Source organism: Oryza brachyantha, chromosome 5, assembly GCF_000231095.2.
Source record: "Oryza brachyantha chromosome 5, ObraRS2, whole genome shotgun sequence".
Lineage (NCBI taxonomy): Eukaryota > Viridiplantae > Streptophyta > Magnoliopsida > Poales > Poaceae > Oryza > Oryza brachyantha.
Genome location: NC_023167.2, coordinates 6,333,950 through 6,352,093, shown reverse-complemented (window position 1 = coordinate 6,352,093; position 18,144 = coordinate 6,333,950).

Below are 18,144 nucleotides of genomic sequence, written 5' to 3'. Positions count from 1 at the left end.
GATGATAATACAATCAAGTTTCTCATAAGTCATAACAGTGACTACGATAAGATGTAAGGATGATTGGAGGACCGCGGATGATAGCGACCGTGGAGAGGTGTAGAGGCCATGGCCAGAGTGCAAGATATTGATATATTACGAGAGTAGCACATAAACGATGACGTCGGTTGAGATGGTGCAGGGACATGGCACTAGGGCGGGTCAGGGAGACAATGTGATAGGCTTGTTCCATAGTCAAAGAAGATATGCATCGAATAGACATCATAATAACGAAGCATGTTGGTGTGCCAGCACAAGTGAGGACCGTATGATATAGAGATTGCTATGTAGAGAGATAGCAGCAAGAGACTCTCATCAACGGCAAGTGGGCGGTGGCTACTCATAGCTGCAGGTAATGATATAACGTTGTTGGATTCTTATGTGCTAAGGCATTTACATTGGTCCCTAACTACTCAGTCTGCCAACGGTTATAGTTCGTTCAACTAGTCTTTCACACTTGTGATTGTCTGAAGATCAACATCGATGATGCCTCGCGAAGACGATATTACGATGTTTGTTCCATCATATGTGCCAAGAAGTGGGTTCTTCAGCTGAAATCTTTGTCGCGGATGTTCAAAATAGTGAAGGATGATATTTACTCTGTCAAAATCTTATTAAACAGTTTTATTATAGGTTTCCTATTGGTGCGGTATCCATGCGACGGTTTTCCTATTAAATTGGATTTGACTGGTGGCGGTAAGATGTGAACTAATGATTATTTTATACCTCAGCTAATCTCTAATATTTTGTTCCATTTCGGTTTGATGTCAGCCACCAATGATGATGAGAGCGAAATTTAATCCACAAAGATCAGTCGTTTATTTTAAATTTTCTATTTTTGTTGGCAAGTCAAGGACCACGTATAATTCGTGAGCCACCGATTGAACCACGATTATGCATACTCTGATTCGTAATCATAGATGGAGATATGTGTTATTAGGGTGGTATCATTAGCATTTTCCCATCCTTAATCGAGATGTAATTGCGTGATTCGTGATTATTTATTCTATAACAATTGGCCATATAAAGGCCAGAATTCTATTACGTAAAAGATGTATTTATATTTATCTCATCGTTTTCTCAAGCGGTTTGATTTGCGACATTTTTAATTCCCGGCGATGGATATGAGTCATCTATTCGATGGATTAGACCGTGTTTTATCTCTGGCAGTGACATTCAATGTACCGGATGGTCGAGCTGTACGTACCATACCGTCAAGACCATGGTTTATCATATTGTCGATGATATTTAAAGATCGAACCTTCCATCAAGCGCTTGAGTCTTGACCAACCCAGGGTTGAATTTCAGTGCCGTGTTGTGAACCGGATTATCTATCTTATGGGTTTGCCGGCCATGTCATTAAGAAAATTACAAACATCAAAATCCTGTATGATTCTACGTTTGAATTCGGTTAGGCAAAAAAAAAAACGATCTATATATGAAAAAGGCCGATTGCAAGAAGGAATCTTAAAGATCGCTACAAGTTGGTTTTATATTTTCTTAAATATCTCTTATAATTAGATAAGATTAGTTATTTTCGCTTTTCTTAATTATACGAAGCAAGCTCTTGGATGGGATGCATCGGTCAGGTCTAACTCTCGACATTTGGATGAGTTATCATCACTCCAATAGTCATATCGGCTAGATTAGAACTTTCTTAGTTAGTTCTGGTATTTTGATCTAGTTCGTACGGACCCTAGCTATCGTATTAGTTTAAGTTTCTGTTGTATCTTTCGTTCGAGTTAGGCACCTGGAAATTGTGTAAGCTAGATTGAGACTTTCTTGCTTAGGTTTAATATTTTAATGAAAATCCTACTATTGCTAGTGGTTTTATCATTCGCTTTAGATACTATTGTATCTTGAATTGATCTGTTCAACCATTTTGATTGATTTACACTGACTTGATATTTACTATTTGATATCTTCAATATCGTTGTCTTGGTTAGTTCCGATCTACTATCAAATTGTATTTATGAATAGTTATATTAAGTTGATTTATCTTGCTTATTGTTTTATCGGAGTTTCAACCAATAACTGCCATCGACTTCTCAGATCGACCATCTGCCTAATTGGCTATTGCTGGCTATAGCCACTGATAATTGTCACTATACATATACATACTCATTGTATTTATATCAATAACATACTTAATTATCTTACAACCGTGCTCATAGGTCAATCGGCTGATCTCAGCAAGTTCTATCGATCGATTGGCCGATTGATTATTTGATTAAACTCTTTCTATTCTCCTTGCGAATTACAAGGTCAAATTGACCGGATGCCTTGAACCCAATTTGATAGGGACCAACACTGAAGTTAAGCAAACCTCCCAAGTCTTCATGTGTCAAGCAAACCTCCCAAGTCTTCATGTGTCGCTACGTGTTTTGCAAAACAACACTGTGATATTTCTGTCAACACAGATTTGGCATGCCTAGTGGGACAACTCAATTTTCGTTGATCAACTCAATTAGCTTATGTGGAGGGGAAAGAGGTTCATAATAGCAATGTGATTCTAGTGGGGATTGAAAATCTTACAAAGGCACACCTGGTTGAGCAAAGCGTCAAAGATTATCAGAAGTTGTGTTTAGAATCATTCGGTATGATAAGGGCCAATTCAAAAGACTCAATTTTCAAAACCATCAATGTTTGGATTAGGCCATTACCAATCAGAATTCTACGAAGCCGTTTATCATGCATTGATCAATTAGTATGTGGTAGTGTGGTGAACACTCTTCATAATTTGATCAAAAAGACGATTGATCGAACAGTTGCTAATGAGCCTATGAGGGGTCTGGTCTACTTCCCTACCCACACACCTCCCCCATCAAGTTAAATCAGAGAATATTGTGATTGGTTGAGATGAGCAGTAGATAAATAAGCAATACTATTTCAAAATAAATATGAATACTAGAATTACTGAAGGGACTATTACTTTTGCTTCCAGAATTCATTTTTTTACCGTTAGGCTCTTAAAAAAAGTTCTATTCTTATTAAATAGATCATCATGTCAACACTTTTTAATGATGTGGCAACAAAATAATGAAGAGAGAAATACAATGGGTTTCATCTACATCTAAATAAAATCATGTATATACTTACATATAAAACAATAAAATGAAAGAACGTATTGGATGGACTATGACTATTTTAACCGTAAATTAAATGTCCTGTTCTTTATGCAATACTCGTGGAAACGTAAGAACGAAACCTTTTATTAGGAATGGTTTCAAACTTTGGAGGAATGTTTGTCTAGTATAATTAATGTACAACAACTTTTCTCTTAGGTCAGTCTTAGTAAGAGTTTTATATACAATAAATAGGATGCTATATAGATATTTTTATGATATGACAACGTATTAATGAAGAGATAGATTAAATAAGTTTTATGAAGATAAAATGAGTTTTATGAAGATGAAACCCTGTATACACAATTACCTAGCTAGACAGCCTGTATCTTACATGTAACCTAGGAAACAATAATAAATGAAACTATGTATTGAGAGAGAGGTTTTATCCTAATTTTAAATATTTTTAGATGACATATCACTCTATGTAATCGTGTCCATAAAACTTATATTGAGAATGGTCTTAGAGTTATTATTCAGCTAACTTTTCGCATTACAGCTATTAAAAATAACCAATATATATTATAATGAGCTTTTTCCCATCCTTAAATAGGTAACATGAGGTACCACTTTTTTCTGTACCTTCAGGACCTAAAGGTACCAATAGTACTTCTTTAGTACCTCATATTATAATAGCTCAAACTAAACCAATGCATTTAAACAATTAACAGTAGGTATTCAGAGCTCCCATAAGGAGGATCAAGAGAGAGCGTCTGAACGTATATATAGTTCCTATTTTCAATTTGCATGTCTATCGCAAGCCTAATTAAGATTTTGAGATTGATCTGTTTGATGTGTACGCAATTAATCTATAGGTTCGTGTACGTGGAACGTACTGTAGTGTGTAGTTACATATAACCATGTCGTTATCGGTAATATTAATATGGGAGCGACTAGAAAACGTACGGAACTATCAGTCGATTATTTGCACCATCTAATCACCATCCAAAGATTTGAGTGCAGGAGAAGAAAAAACAAATGTCTTCCACTTACTTGCTACGTGCACGTCTGAACCAACTTAATAGCTTTTGGAATTGTATTGTTAGGACAATGTGCACGTATGCTTTTTCAATATTTTTTGGGTTATTGATATAGGCTAAGTTTGTTTTGTTCACTTAGGATTTTTTTTTTTTTGCGTGGGCTTAGCTATGTGCTATGCCTTTCTGGAGCGAATACAGAGGTCAAATGCACATTAGCTGGAATTTTATTAAAAAAGCAGCAGAAGAAAAGCAAATTAATGAAAAATAACCGCGCAATAAAACATATCAAAGTAAGCCCTGAAATCATGGTGAACAAACCATCAATGTAATCGCAGGCAACAAACAATCTTGGTGGCCTAATTTTTTCTTTTTGTTTGGATGTCACGTTCCACCAATATAAACGAAGTTGCTGCACATGAACATTAAAAATTAGAGCAAGTGCGTCACTGGAATGTAAAAAAAAAAAGACACGGAAGTCTAGCTATGTTGCTAGGATACTTGATAATTTAGGTAGGATATCTTTTCTCTAATCTGAAGTGCTATAAATGAATCAAAGAAACATACCAACAATACCACACCTTCTGGATTTTTTGCTCAAACAAAATACTCCACAAACCTATAAAACCTATTATTGCACTTTGTTTATACCGAAGTTGCATACATTTGTACTGAAGTTGCTAATTTTCATATCTTGCAACTACAGGTTAAGTTATGTGTAAGTTTAGTATAGACATTGAGCAAGTTTAGTGGCTGATGGCTAAGAATGAGAGATGATAAATAGCAAAATTTAGACCAAACCTTGAGGGAGCAAACCAATCTCAACCAAAAAAATTACCCATTTAGGTGCAAAAAAGCATTGAATGACATAAAGCTAACGGAGATGAAAAAAATAGTCTCCAACTCAGCTAAAATCAGAAAAAGCTACGATTACACCTAATTTATATAGAAGTTGCGCTTTGATTATGCTAAAATTACATATTTTCATAATATACAACTATATGTTAAGCTATGTGTGAGTTCAGCATACATATTGAGCAAGTACATATAAACGATAGCTAAGAAAAAGAAATCAGATAGCTAGTAAATAGCAAATTTTCAATTAAATTTTTGACAAAGCAAACAATCTCAGCCCCCACAAAATTACTCACCTAGGTGCACAATTTTCCATTACTTACAGACAAAACAAACAAAAACAGTAATGTTTTCCATTACTTGGAGATACAAAGACCATGACTACCATAAAGCCAAATGGCTCATAGAGCAGCACGGCCTGACGATGACTCACGCAGACCGAGCCGTAGACAGCAAACACCGAGGCCATCGCCTCTCTTTCTGTGTGCGCGTGAGATGCACCGATCAATCCAAAGACAACAAATTCTCCTGGCAGTTGCTCCCTCTCGCGCCGCCACCGTAGCACTGCGCCAACCTACCCCGCGAAGAAAAAAGAAAAAGAATCTAGGCCCGCCGCAGGTACTAATCCACTATCCAAATGTGTGCTGAAACATGCCTGACAAATAGCACGTATATCTAATGATAATAAAAATCGACTGATGGATAAGAAAATTTCAGGTGACTGATCAATAGCAAAGGCGTATTAACATTTGTTCTTAGACAGCTAATCATATCACGAATACGGCTTTTAATTAATAGAGACTATGGAAGATATATACCGTTCTGAAACAGTATAGGTTTGGTATCTAGATATCAAGTTTGATACACATCTACGTCTCGTCTAAAAAATATGTCGGTCTATCCCGTTCTAACGGTATACTGTTTAATTAAAACAGCATTTATGTAATGGTCATCACGCGCATGCAAGCAGCTTGGAATCGAGATCAGAAAGAGAATAATACCGCTTTAGTGCCGTCCCATTCTCAGTGAGCTGGAAGGCTTGCCGTCCCATGCTTATCCGCAGAAAACCGATCGAGCGAGACACCTCTAACATATATCTATGACAGATGATTTTTGAAGGTTTCAATCTCAAAACAACCTTTTCGTGTGCACATGCACGTAGGTTTCTCTTCAATACATTTTACTGATAGTATAAAGTATTATATTATCATTAGAACTATTCTTAGCCATTGATTAAAAATGATATTTTTGTAGTATTTTGTAATTTCGTTTTCTGCCAATAAAGATCACAACATAAAGGAAGATATCACTCCTTCAAATTTTAACTACATCTAATTTGTTAGTAGTATAATTTAATTACAATCGTTTGATAAAAATAAATCAATATTATCGATTAAATTCTCTTGCAAGCAGAATGCACTGGAGAAGTACCCGTACATATAGATATATATGGTTTCACGAAACCATGTGAGTATTATACCAACAAGTATGAAGAACATGTGTAATCTCACCTAATTAAGCTATAGCGCGCGCATATATATATATATATATATATATATATATATATATATATATATATATATATATATATATAGTCTTCGGTTACTGGATGCATGCGGCTGGGTCGATTGGCATGATCACCACTGTTCTAGGCTTCTAGCTATATGCTACTATTAAGAAGTTAAAATTAAGTTAATTCGGTAAGTAGCACATGGCCGGCTTGATGTTACGCTTACCAACCGCAGCCAATTGCATATATTTTATATATATATATGCGCGCGATCGAGCAAATTGAAAGCAGCCCATTCGCCTACACATGTTGACTACTTGACCGGCCATATATATATATATATATATATATATATATATATATATATATATATATATATATGTGTCGGTTCACGTCATGCTCATACTCTTACCTGTGACGGGTAAAGTGTTTGGTCACAGATTAGTGGTCACTGATAACATTGAGTCACCTGTGACGGGTAAAGACCCGTCAAAGGTGAAAGTCACCTTTGACGGAGTACAACTAAAATCCGTCACTGATGACCTTCACCTGTGACGGGTAAATATATTAACTCATTGATGGCGATCCTTATCTGTGAGGGGTCTCGATTGAGACCCGTTACAGACCTAAAGAATGTGGCAAAAAAAATTATAAGCACAGCCAGTCGCAGACTTTTATTAGACATTAACAAATCACAAAAATAATCACATTCACAATCATTTTGACACAAAATAGAATCACAAGAAACATCACAATCACGTTCATGTGGCCAAAGAACAAAATCACTTCACATTCACAATCATTTGGGCACAAAACAAAATAAAATCATCACCACGGCCAGATCTGGCGGTTGGGGCCCGGATCCGCCCAGGAGCTCCAGATCCGGCCGACGCCTGCAAGCTTGGGCCGGTGGAGGTGTAGGCGGAGGCGCGGGCAGTAGTCGAGGCGGCAGAGCCCGCGGTCGGAGGTGGAGTCGGCAGAGCCCGCGAGTGGTGGCGTAGGCGGTGGCTGGAGCTCGAGCTAGCGGAGGTGGAGGGCGCTGCCATCAGGCCGCCACCGCCTCCCCTCCTGCCGTTGGCTGCCACTGCGCCACGGCTCTAGATCCGTCAGGTGCCACCACGCCTCCCCTCCCGCCCCTGCTGGATCTAGCGGAGGGGAGGGCGTCACCGCCCCTGTCGGACCAACACGCCACCCCTCCGCCCCTGCCTGGCCGCCGCTCACACACAGAGAGAGGGGGAGATAGAGAAATGGGGAATGGAAGAAAAAACCGAGAGAAATGGGGAGAGAACCGAAAGATCGGTCGGCCTTATCTCCTCCCATTGTGGGCCCCGCTGGGAGAAAATAATATCTCCTTTCTCACCTCAAACGGGTGAGAGCTTAAACCCGTTTGAGGTGAGTAAACCTCACCTCTGACGGGTCCTGCTAGGAGAAAATAAAATCTCCTCCCTCACTGCTTATGACCTCATCTGTGACGGGCCGGAAAATAAATCCGTCACAGGTGATGGCCCATCACATGTGACGGCTTATAAAGCCATGACCCGTCACAGGTGAGGAGATACCAGTGACGGGTTGATCGAGAAATTCGTCGCTAAGTCATCTCTGACGGGTTTTTCTTTAGGACCGTCACAGGTGAGGGGATACCTGTGACGGGCCGTGGCCAGATGGCTCACCGACGATGGCAAACCGAATGACCCGTCAAAGGTGATGGGCATCTCTGACCAATCTATAGGCCCGCCACTGTTATCCCATCATAGATGTAGGGTTCTGGTGTAGTGTGTATGTGTATATGTATATGTATATGTATATGTATATATGTGTGTGTAATAATATGCAGCAAGACGTAGTTGTAAGTCCGGTCGGTATATATATTATGAGTCTTTCTTTTCATTCGTTCATGTGGGAATTGAAGAATCCAACGAGAGAGCGACTGATTCAGTATACTCAAGCTCATGATCGCTGGCAATCGATGTTTATATAGTTTTGTCAGTATATGGGAACCAAGGTTTCCCCCACCAGTTTTCGTAACGTCTTGAAGACTTGTCCGTGTTCTAACCGGCAGGGGTCGGGCTGCCCTGATCCCTCCACTTGAGGTGCAAAGCATGGCGTCTAAACCCCGCCGAGGTGAGTGAAGGGGCCTGCTAAGAGAATGCTTTGAGACAAAGGGATCTTCCCTTCACTACCATAGAAGTAAATTTAATGGGTTATCCGTGACGGAACCTAATAACCCATCACACCCACACTCATCTGTGACAGGCCAAAATAAGACCCGTTATAGATGACTCTATTCAGTTTGGCCCGTCATCGATGACATATCATCTGTGTTGGGCCAAAATTTACGTCCGACACGACTTATTCGTGAAGGGCCAAAATCAACGCCCATCACCGATGACACTCATCCGTGAAGGGCCAAAATAAAGACCCGTCACGGATAAGTCATCCGTGACGGGCCATAACTATGGCCCGTTAAAGATGAAATGAGTCATCCATGAAAGGCCAAAATTAGTGTCCGTCATGGATGAGTCATCCGTGACGGGCCATAATTATGGCCTTTCAAAGATGACATGAAAGGCTTCCAATGAAAATTTTCCCTTCTCACCACTTTAAAATTTTTATCTTTCCTCCTCCTCTCTCTCCTCCCCCTCGTAGTTTTCCCTTCTCATTCTTTCTCTTCCTCTATCACTCTCTCTCCTCTCCCTCTCTTTCTCTTCCTCTCTTGGCGCCGAGCTCGAGTGGGTGGCGTGCGCGTGACGGCCGGCACGTCACCCTGTCGCTCGTGCTGCCCCCTCTGCGGCTGGGCGACCTGGACGATGGCCGGCGACGACAACGAGTGGGCGACGACGACACCGGTGGCGGCGGCAGCGCTGATCCCGACGACGAGACAAGTGGGCGGCAACGCGAGCATCGTCCTGCCTAGATCCGTAGGCGGGAGTGGGCGGTGGGAGCGGGACTTGGCTGTAGTTTTTATTTTAGTGCACTACTGATCAAAAAATTTTCTATATGCTATAGTTTTTATTTTAGTGCTGAAATTAAAATAATGTATGGATGGATATATATGTGTGTGTATATATATATTGCTTCATTCATTTTTTAGGGCATAGCTAGCAACATCGTGAGGCAATAAAATAAATCAAATTATTGTTTTGTTGTGTATTTCACTATCCGTGACAGGACGTATCTCATGGCCCGTCATAGATGACTCATCCGTGATGGGTCATAATTTTAGCCCATCAAAAATGAGTTTTAGTAATATTTTTTTCAATGTATTTAATCATCCGTGAAGGGCCATAATATGTGCCCGTCATGGATCAGTCATCCGTGACGGGCTATGAGAATCTCGGTGACGAGCTTTACTTTTGGCCCGTTAAAGATGATGCCCATCGGCAACGGACTTTGGCTCGTCAATGATAGGTTTTTCTTATCAGTGACCACTCATCACTGACCGTACCATTGTCCATCACAAATATGGATTTGGACCCGTCACAGATAATCGGTTCTACAGTAGTGCTTTCACATTTAATGTTGGACACATGCAGTGGCAAACATGCGTGGTGTCTGACACCCTTTATCCCACGCTACAATATTAAGTGTGACATGAAGCTCTTATTATTGGTTGGGTAGACATGAAAAAATGGACATGTTTCTTGCTCAGTCCCATCAGTCCTCCCACCATCATCATCCCTAGCGTATGAGGGCTAGCTACCATCGTTGGCCCGATTAACAACAACTACTTCCGCCCACCGCTAACTGGTAGTCCCCTTGTCAAATTTTCCTTGACCGTTAATGACTCCGTCCGCCCCTTTTGATGTGTGCCACATGCGGGACTGAAAAGTGTAACATCCTAAGAATTTGCAAAATTATCTTTTCAATTCAAGACCCGTTTTTGCTTTTTGTTCAAAATTTTCCTTAGAGCAATATCTTTTCTTCTTTTTCTCTCTCTCTTTTCTTTTTTCTCTCTCCTCCTCGGCCGGCATGGGAGACAGCTGCCACTACCGCACGCCACCACACCCACCGTCGCACGCCTCGCCGCCCCGACCCGTCATGTCCTCTGGCACCGTCGTTTCGCACCCGCTAACGTCGCACCCCGCGCGCCAACCCCGCACGCCACTGCGCCATGATTCCCGCCGCCACTCCCCACCGTTGCCTCACCACTACCGCCATGAGTTGCCGCTGACTCCGCCGCCGTGTCACCTCACCATTGCCGCATACCACCGCACCGCGACAGTGGCCGTCGCAAGCTGCCGCAATCGCCACTGCCGCGTCGCCTCACCACTCCGACCCGTCAACTCGGCTAGCACCCTTCCCCACGCACCGTGCCGCCCACCGGCCATCACACCCCGTCGACGTGATGACACATCGCCGCCCCTGCACGCCACCGTGCCCCCTCCGCCAACAATGTCGCCGCTGAGTCATCGTCGTCACACCACCTGTTGCAGTTGCTCCCTACTCCACCTCTTTCTCTGTCATCGCCTATAAAATGAGGGGCAAGCCCCGTTGCTACACCACCCTCGCCGCTCCGCCCTCCGCCTCCCTCTGCCGCACCGCCACTGCGCTGCGCCGCCGCCGCACCACCCTTGCCGCACACCACCACTGTGTTGCCCCACTGCCGCACCGCCCTCTCCACTCGCCACCACCCCACACCATCACCGTCGCCCCTCCCTCCTCCGTTTTGCACGGAGCCAGCCGCCTGCCTCTCCCTTCCCTCTGTTTGGTGGGCCGACTTGGGCCGGGAGTCCACCGACCGAATGGCCTTCTCTCTCTCTTTTCTATTTTTATCAAGTCTAATTCAACTCCCTCTACTGTGTTATTTCAATTTTCTATTTAAACTCTGCTAACCAACTCCTCTCTCTAAGTTTATTCCGAAAAACTCTCCTTCAAACTGTTTTCTATTTCAAAACTGGTTTTCACCCCTCTTTGCTCCAAAAAACCTTTGTCTTTCCAAATTTACCTGGACCTTTACGAACAAACCCTTTAGTTAGTTCGTCTTGAATCCCTTATCTCCTCTCGTAGCGATCTCACGTCCTGCCAGTCTTTCATTTTGCTATATCCGAGAGTAACAGACGAGTTGTGCGAGGAACCGGTTGGACAAGACTTTGAACCATGCAAGTCACCACACCTCTTGACCATGTTGCACCTATATTTCAAAAATGCACTCTTTTACTTTTAAATAAATTGCATGCAGAACAACTAGAGACTCATTGTATATATACCCTACCGTATGTTTGATTACCCTGAAACCCTTGTAGCCTCATTACTCAATTATAACTTAGTCAACCTATGACATTGCTTAGCCTTGCTATTAGCTGTATTTTATTCAATATTATACAAATGAGATGATTATGATGATGTTGAGGCATTACTCAGTGAGAGTAATTCCATGACGGTGGGTAGAGACATGAGCGCCACCCAGCCATGTTTAGAATGATTTGTTGTGATAAAATTTGTTTTTGATCAGGGCAGAATGGTGAGAATATGGGTGGTTATAGGGAAAGGCTAGCACGCCCTGATCAGTTAAGGATCGAGCCATGCAGCTATACATAAAACGACCACCGTACAACCGTGTTTCTCAAATGGGTATAGACCTAGCTTTGTAAATAGTCGAGTGGAGGTGGTGCCCAAGCCGTTCTTATAAGTGTGCAAGTAGGTAGGAAGCCTATTGTACATGGGATGACCAGGAAGGTCAACCCCAGTGAGTTGTAGTGTGTTGTGTATGTGTTTGATGGTTAACTCTCCCTCGGGAATGTCAGAACTCCCCTCACTGATAGTAACTGTACATCTAGAGTGCAATGGAGACTAAAGTTAATGGAGCGGGCATTGGAAGTAAGGTTATCGAAAGGCTTTGCCATAACGCGTCTCATGTGTTGGGACGAGGCTCATGTGTTAGGCAGTTGTGGAGTATGGGGAATGTGTACAACCAATGTAGTGTGTTAAATCTATTCGAATAGTCGCGCTCTCGGATATGAGCACTAGAACATGGCATGCACTTGGCTAGACTCTTCAAAGCCAAAAGATGAGTATGGATGTGAAGAATGAAGGATGTTGTGTGTTGCCTAGGTAATTCGCTCTTTGAGTGGCAAGGGGTTGAATTATCTAGAAGATGACATGGATGCCATGAAGAAAAACCATTAGTGGATGGCAGACAGAACCTTCGTGGCTACATAATTACACTCATGGTATAGAACCTTTTGCTAGAAATAGGTTTTGTGAAAACTATTTGAGAAAATTGCTTTTACGCAAAAGAACCCTATAACCTTCCTTGTTGTGGCCTTGCATATGCATATTTCCGTGGTGATTTGCTGAGTACCTTGTACTTACCCTTGCTAAAACCCAACCTTCAGCTCTGGAGGAAGAACCAGTCGCAGACCCTTATAAGTGCTACGAAGATTTCACTGAAGGGGAAGGCGCCTAGAGCTCCTTGCCCTCTAGTCGTTGCCTATGGAGTCAAGCTGCCTAGATCAAGCTATCCTACCTACTATTTCTGTATAATTATGTGCTACCAAGCTTAAACCCTCTTTTTTGGTCAAGTGCCCTGGCGTAATAAAGTCATGTGAGACTCTGTTCTGTATGTGCTACTCTATGCTGTAACTCGAACTCGTGTGTGCCAACTACTCGATTTAGGAATTGGTACAGTTAAACATGAGGAATTCCGGTATGAAAATTGGGGTTCCATAAAAAGCCCATGTGCCTTACCCACCAACTTCTGGCACCGGTAGTCCCATCTCTATCTCATCAGTAGGAACAGAGTGTGCATATTAATAGCTGCCAAGAAGACATAAGACATATTTAGTAAGCTCTATGCCCTCTCCATGACACCATGGTATACAACTAGGAGTGGTAATGGGCTAAGGTCCTTGGATTCTTTTCCAACCCTATTTAATTCTTATAAATTTTAGCTCAAAACTCAATATAATTTTATTTTTAACCCGTTTTGAACCCGGCCCTTAAATTTTGATGGTAAAATGGTTGGGCCCAGTACCATCCCTATATACAACTAAAACTATAAAAGACTATCTTGCCTAATAGACAAGGAGACCGATCCAAGTGAAACTAGCACAAATACATACCAAGGAATTCCAGCCCTTAGCTTGAGCATTCACAACTTGTAATATACCAAATCATAAAAAAAACTACGTGAGTAGGTTATAACGTCTCCACGTGGCCTAAACATGTATATTTGTTGTGGTTCGTGCATATTCACTAGGTATTTTCCCTTCACCATATTGGAACTAGTAACCTCTCCTGCGCTTTTTGGGCTGAACTCAACATGGGGTCCCATGATCTCTCATCAAAAGAATTCATCCCTTGACAAAGTTACTTTAGAAAACAGAATAAATTTGTTTTTTAAAATTCTAATAGCTAATATTCAATACAGATGTGCCATCTTTTCTAATTCTGACTCTTGTCTACACATATAGAGTTCACATGCAAAATTTAATCATCCCAAGTACTATGAAATAGCCAAACTAAAATTCTTGGAATAGAGTCCTGTTAATTATTTTAACATTCATGTTGTATTTAAAAAAATGGTTTCTAATCTGTTTTCTGTTGTTGTTGCACGATATTTCTTAAATAAATGAAATATTGTGAATTGTTTTTAAATAATTTTGAATTGTAAATACTGAACATGATAATGCAAAATAACTGTTCTACAAAATTTTGTTTCTAAAATACTAGAGAAACAACATGAATAAATATAACTATTTTACAAATATTAATTCAGATCCCATCCAAATTAGTTCTAAAAAAACCAAGTTCAATGCAAAACCTGAAACAAAAATCAATAACATATGAAATTAATCCGTACCATGAAATTAACTTTTTTTTTGGGGTGGTGGGGTGGGGGCTTCCAAGCATATGGACAAATTCTATACCATTCTTGGGGGTTTGTTTCATTAATTAATCACGTGTGGGGATTGAAGAGATTAATTCCTCACATCTATTCTAGAGTGCACAAACTCGATCTATTCATTGGACAGATGCAATGGCTGAAATCATTTGCATCAAATCGGATGGTCCCCATTCTGTCAGGTTTCTTTCCCCTTTCACCCTGATCTATTTCCCGTTGTCCCTAACTTGCCCGGCCTAAATCACACGCGTGAAACCCGCGCCAACGTTGTCGCTGCGCCATCCCCGCGCAGGTTCATGTCGTAGTAGTCCTTTCCGCCACTACTAGTTTTGTCTAGCACGACAAGCAAACCCGCAAATCATGCATGCAAAATAATGCCTGCTTTCGTAGTCTGCAGATCATGCAAATACACATTGAGGCAGGCAATTAGCCGCCTTACATGCATATTTTTGGAAAGAGAAAATCAATATCATATAATATGTATATATTATATATTAATAATGAGAGATTTTTTCACACGTTAATATTTGTAATACTCTCTAGGTATTTTTTTATATGTCTATATCAACGCGAATGAATCAACCGTGTCAAATAAAAAACAGAACGATTATAAAATGTGTGTGTTTTCAGAATGAATCTATCCTAATTGCGCGAGCTATTTTTTGACACGGTAGTATTTGTACTACTCCGTTCGGGTTTTTTAGGCATCGTTAAATTTCGGATCTATGGTTGACTGTTGGTATTTTTTAAAATTTTATTGCAAATATACAATATCATAAATCAATCATAAAATAAATAAACACTTGTTTGGGTCCAAATTAAATTATTTATTCAATATATATGTGCATGTATTTTGTAATATATATGAGTCGACGTGGTTGTCGGTCCCCAGGTGAACACATGTATTATTTATTTATATCATGTCGTATAATTTTGTTACCGTATGTTAATCGTTCATCTTTTTCAATGTTTTGTGCAAACATAGAATATTATATGTCATCTATCGTATAGTCATGTTATTAGGGTTTGTTTAAATAATTGAATTAACAAATGTTTGATAGACAAATAAATTCAAATGTTTGGTTTATATATGATTGCATTAAAAAATTATAATATCTTACTTACATTATTGGATTAGTCTGTAGCGTTAGCACGGGTATATTGCTTGTAACGAGATAGTACAAAATTTATTCCCTCAATCCGATTATCATGGAATTAACCGAACAAGCCCTAAAGTGGTGAATGAAACTTCGAAATTACTCGCCAAAATTGAAAGATTCTCAGTGGATTTAAAGGACTGTCTGGGCCTTATCAGTCTTTATGGTGTGATAAGGTCGTGTCAAAATTAACCGAACAAGTCAGTTGCCTTTTATCCTGTCGTATCACAGTGTATTCTTTGAATTGACCTCCACCATACTGCATGATCCATTGGAATTTGTGAGATCATAGTGAACTTCATTTTGTCATTTCTTCTTCTTCTTGTGCATCTACTTTTATGAACAAAAAGACACTATGTACTTAATTAACATGAATCAACCATAATAGACGATATTATCTCACGCAGGATTTTCTAATGTTGTTCCCTCAAATCCCAGAAATTGACAACCAATCCTTGATCACCGTCATGAAGCCTGACCCTCCTCATCCTTTGAAACTAGAGTCGCTCGTAAAATTGTCGCGCCCATGTCTAGCAACCTTGACCTCATTCGCTGTCCTCATCCTCTATGTTGAGTTGCGCCAAGAAAGGTGTCGATGCCACCGACCAACTTCACCCCCTATTGCGCACTGCACACTGCTTCTGCTGCTGACCACACCAAACTCCGAGCTAAGCTACCACACCATCGACAGGAGAGAAGGGAGAGGAAAAACAATGCACTCTCACCTTGTTCTCTCTCCGTTTTAGGGATTAGGATTGACTCTGGTCTCGTCTACATCAGCAACAAAACTCATTTTATAAGGGTATGCACAAAATGAGAGTCAGGTATGGTTTCTTTATTGATATAATAAAATATTTTTTTTGAAAAATTTTCTTTTCCATTTATCCATCCCTTGCAACAAAATTTCCTAACATAGTCAACTCTAGGATCTTGTTATGCATAACAACTATTTTTTTTCTTTCCTCCCTTCTATTTTTTAGGTCATCATATTTGGTTACGTGATGATGAAGAGAATCAACTAATAATCATCTTTGTGTGTGCCCTTATTTCTTTTCTATTTGACTTTTATTCCTATTCTAGCACAAGTCTATGATAGGTGGGCCCTCCTTGCCTGACCCTAGTCAAACCTACTAAGCAACAGTTTAAATTATAGATTTTTAATTTAAAGTGATAAGGATATAGATTAATCCCTGATCATTTGACAAATATATTTACCCCCTATTTGTCTTTTAACTTCAATGTTGGTGTTATTTTAACACAATCCTATAATATTATTGAATTGTATATTAATTTATTTCAAATTGATCGGTAAATTGTTTCAGACAATTCAAAAAGAGTATGACAAAATGGTTTTTGGCTAAATAAACTTTATAGGACTATTTCATTTATTTTGGGAACTCATACATTAAATAAATAAATATGCCCCTATTGCAAATAAAATGAAAGAAATCTTACTTTTGATTATCTTTGGAGAATGAATTAATTTGAGAATGAGTAATAATGCTTTGGGTATATATATTTTTGGATTTTCCTTCAACCTTTACACTTGTGAATATGTTGCATTATAATTTGTTTGAAATCATGAATGCTTAGTGTTGATTTGATCATAATTACCATATCTTAGGTTCATGTCTTTACTTTAGTGCATGCTTGTTAGTTAGATAATCACTTTTTCTACCTTGTTATTGCAACACATGCTCTTGAGTTACTAGTGGTATATGGCAAAGCTCTATGAAAAAAATTATTGATGAATTCATTGTCAAAAGGGAGAGAACAACGGTAAAATTTATGCATTATTGTCACACTCAAAGGATTTTTTCTTTTCAAAAGTGAGAGACTTTTCCTTGGGACTTTTTGAGCATTGAATGCCTTTTGGATTATTTCACAAAAACAACAATTTTTTTGAACAGTTTGACAATAAGTTCATCAAGGGGGAGATTGTAGGATCAAGGAGTGATCTATAAGTTTTAATGATGAACAATTCGTCAATTATGTTTGTGAATAAGTGTTCTTGTGATGAGTTGATCGGGCGTTCAGACTACTGAGACACTTGCGGTCAAACAACAGGTATGTGGGCGGCTAGACCGGCAAGCCTGACCGACAGCTTCGATTTTGGAGGCCAGACAGGCAGACCTGACCGACAGTTTTGATTTTGGATGATCTTTTCTGTTTCGAATTTGTTTTTCGTGGATTTGACTTCTAGATGGTTTTTATACGTATGGGTATTGTTGTTATGCTAATCTAAGTCATGTTGGAGTTAACTTCTATTTGAGATATGGTTTCTTTGTTGTTGCATGTGTAGGTATCGCTTGAGGCCTCGGGAGAGTATTGCCGGTGATGGATCGGAGTTAGCTAGGGAGTAGTTGACGCCCAGAGATAATGAGATCATGCGAGATACTAAAGGCTAAATGATACTGCACGTGAAGATGAAGTTTACATATGGCATACGAGAGGGATTGTGTGCGTATGGATAATGTGAAGTTGAATTTGAAAAGGAGCCCAGATACGAGAAGATTGGTTGTGTTAGAAACAAAGATATGTTGGTTATGGATAAGGAAATGTTTCCCATAAGGTTGGGACTTCTAATTCGTGCTAGACATGTGGCCTTTGCACAACCACATTTGGTTTATAAATAGGT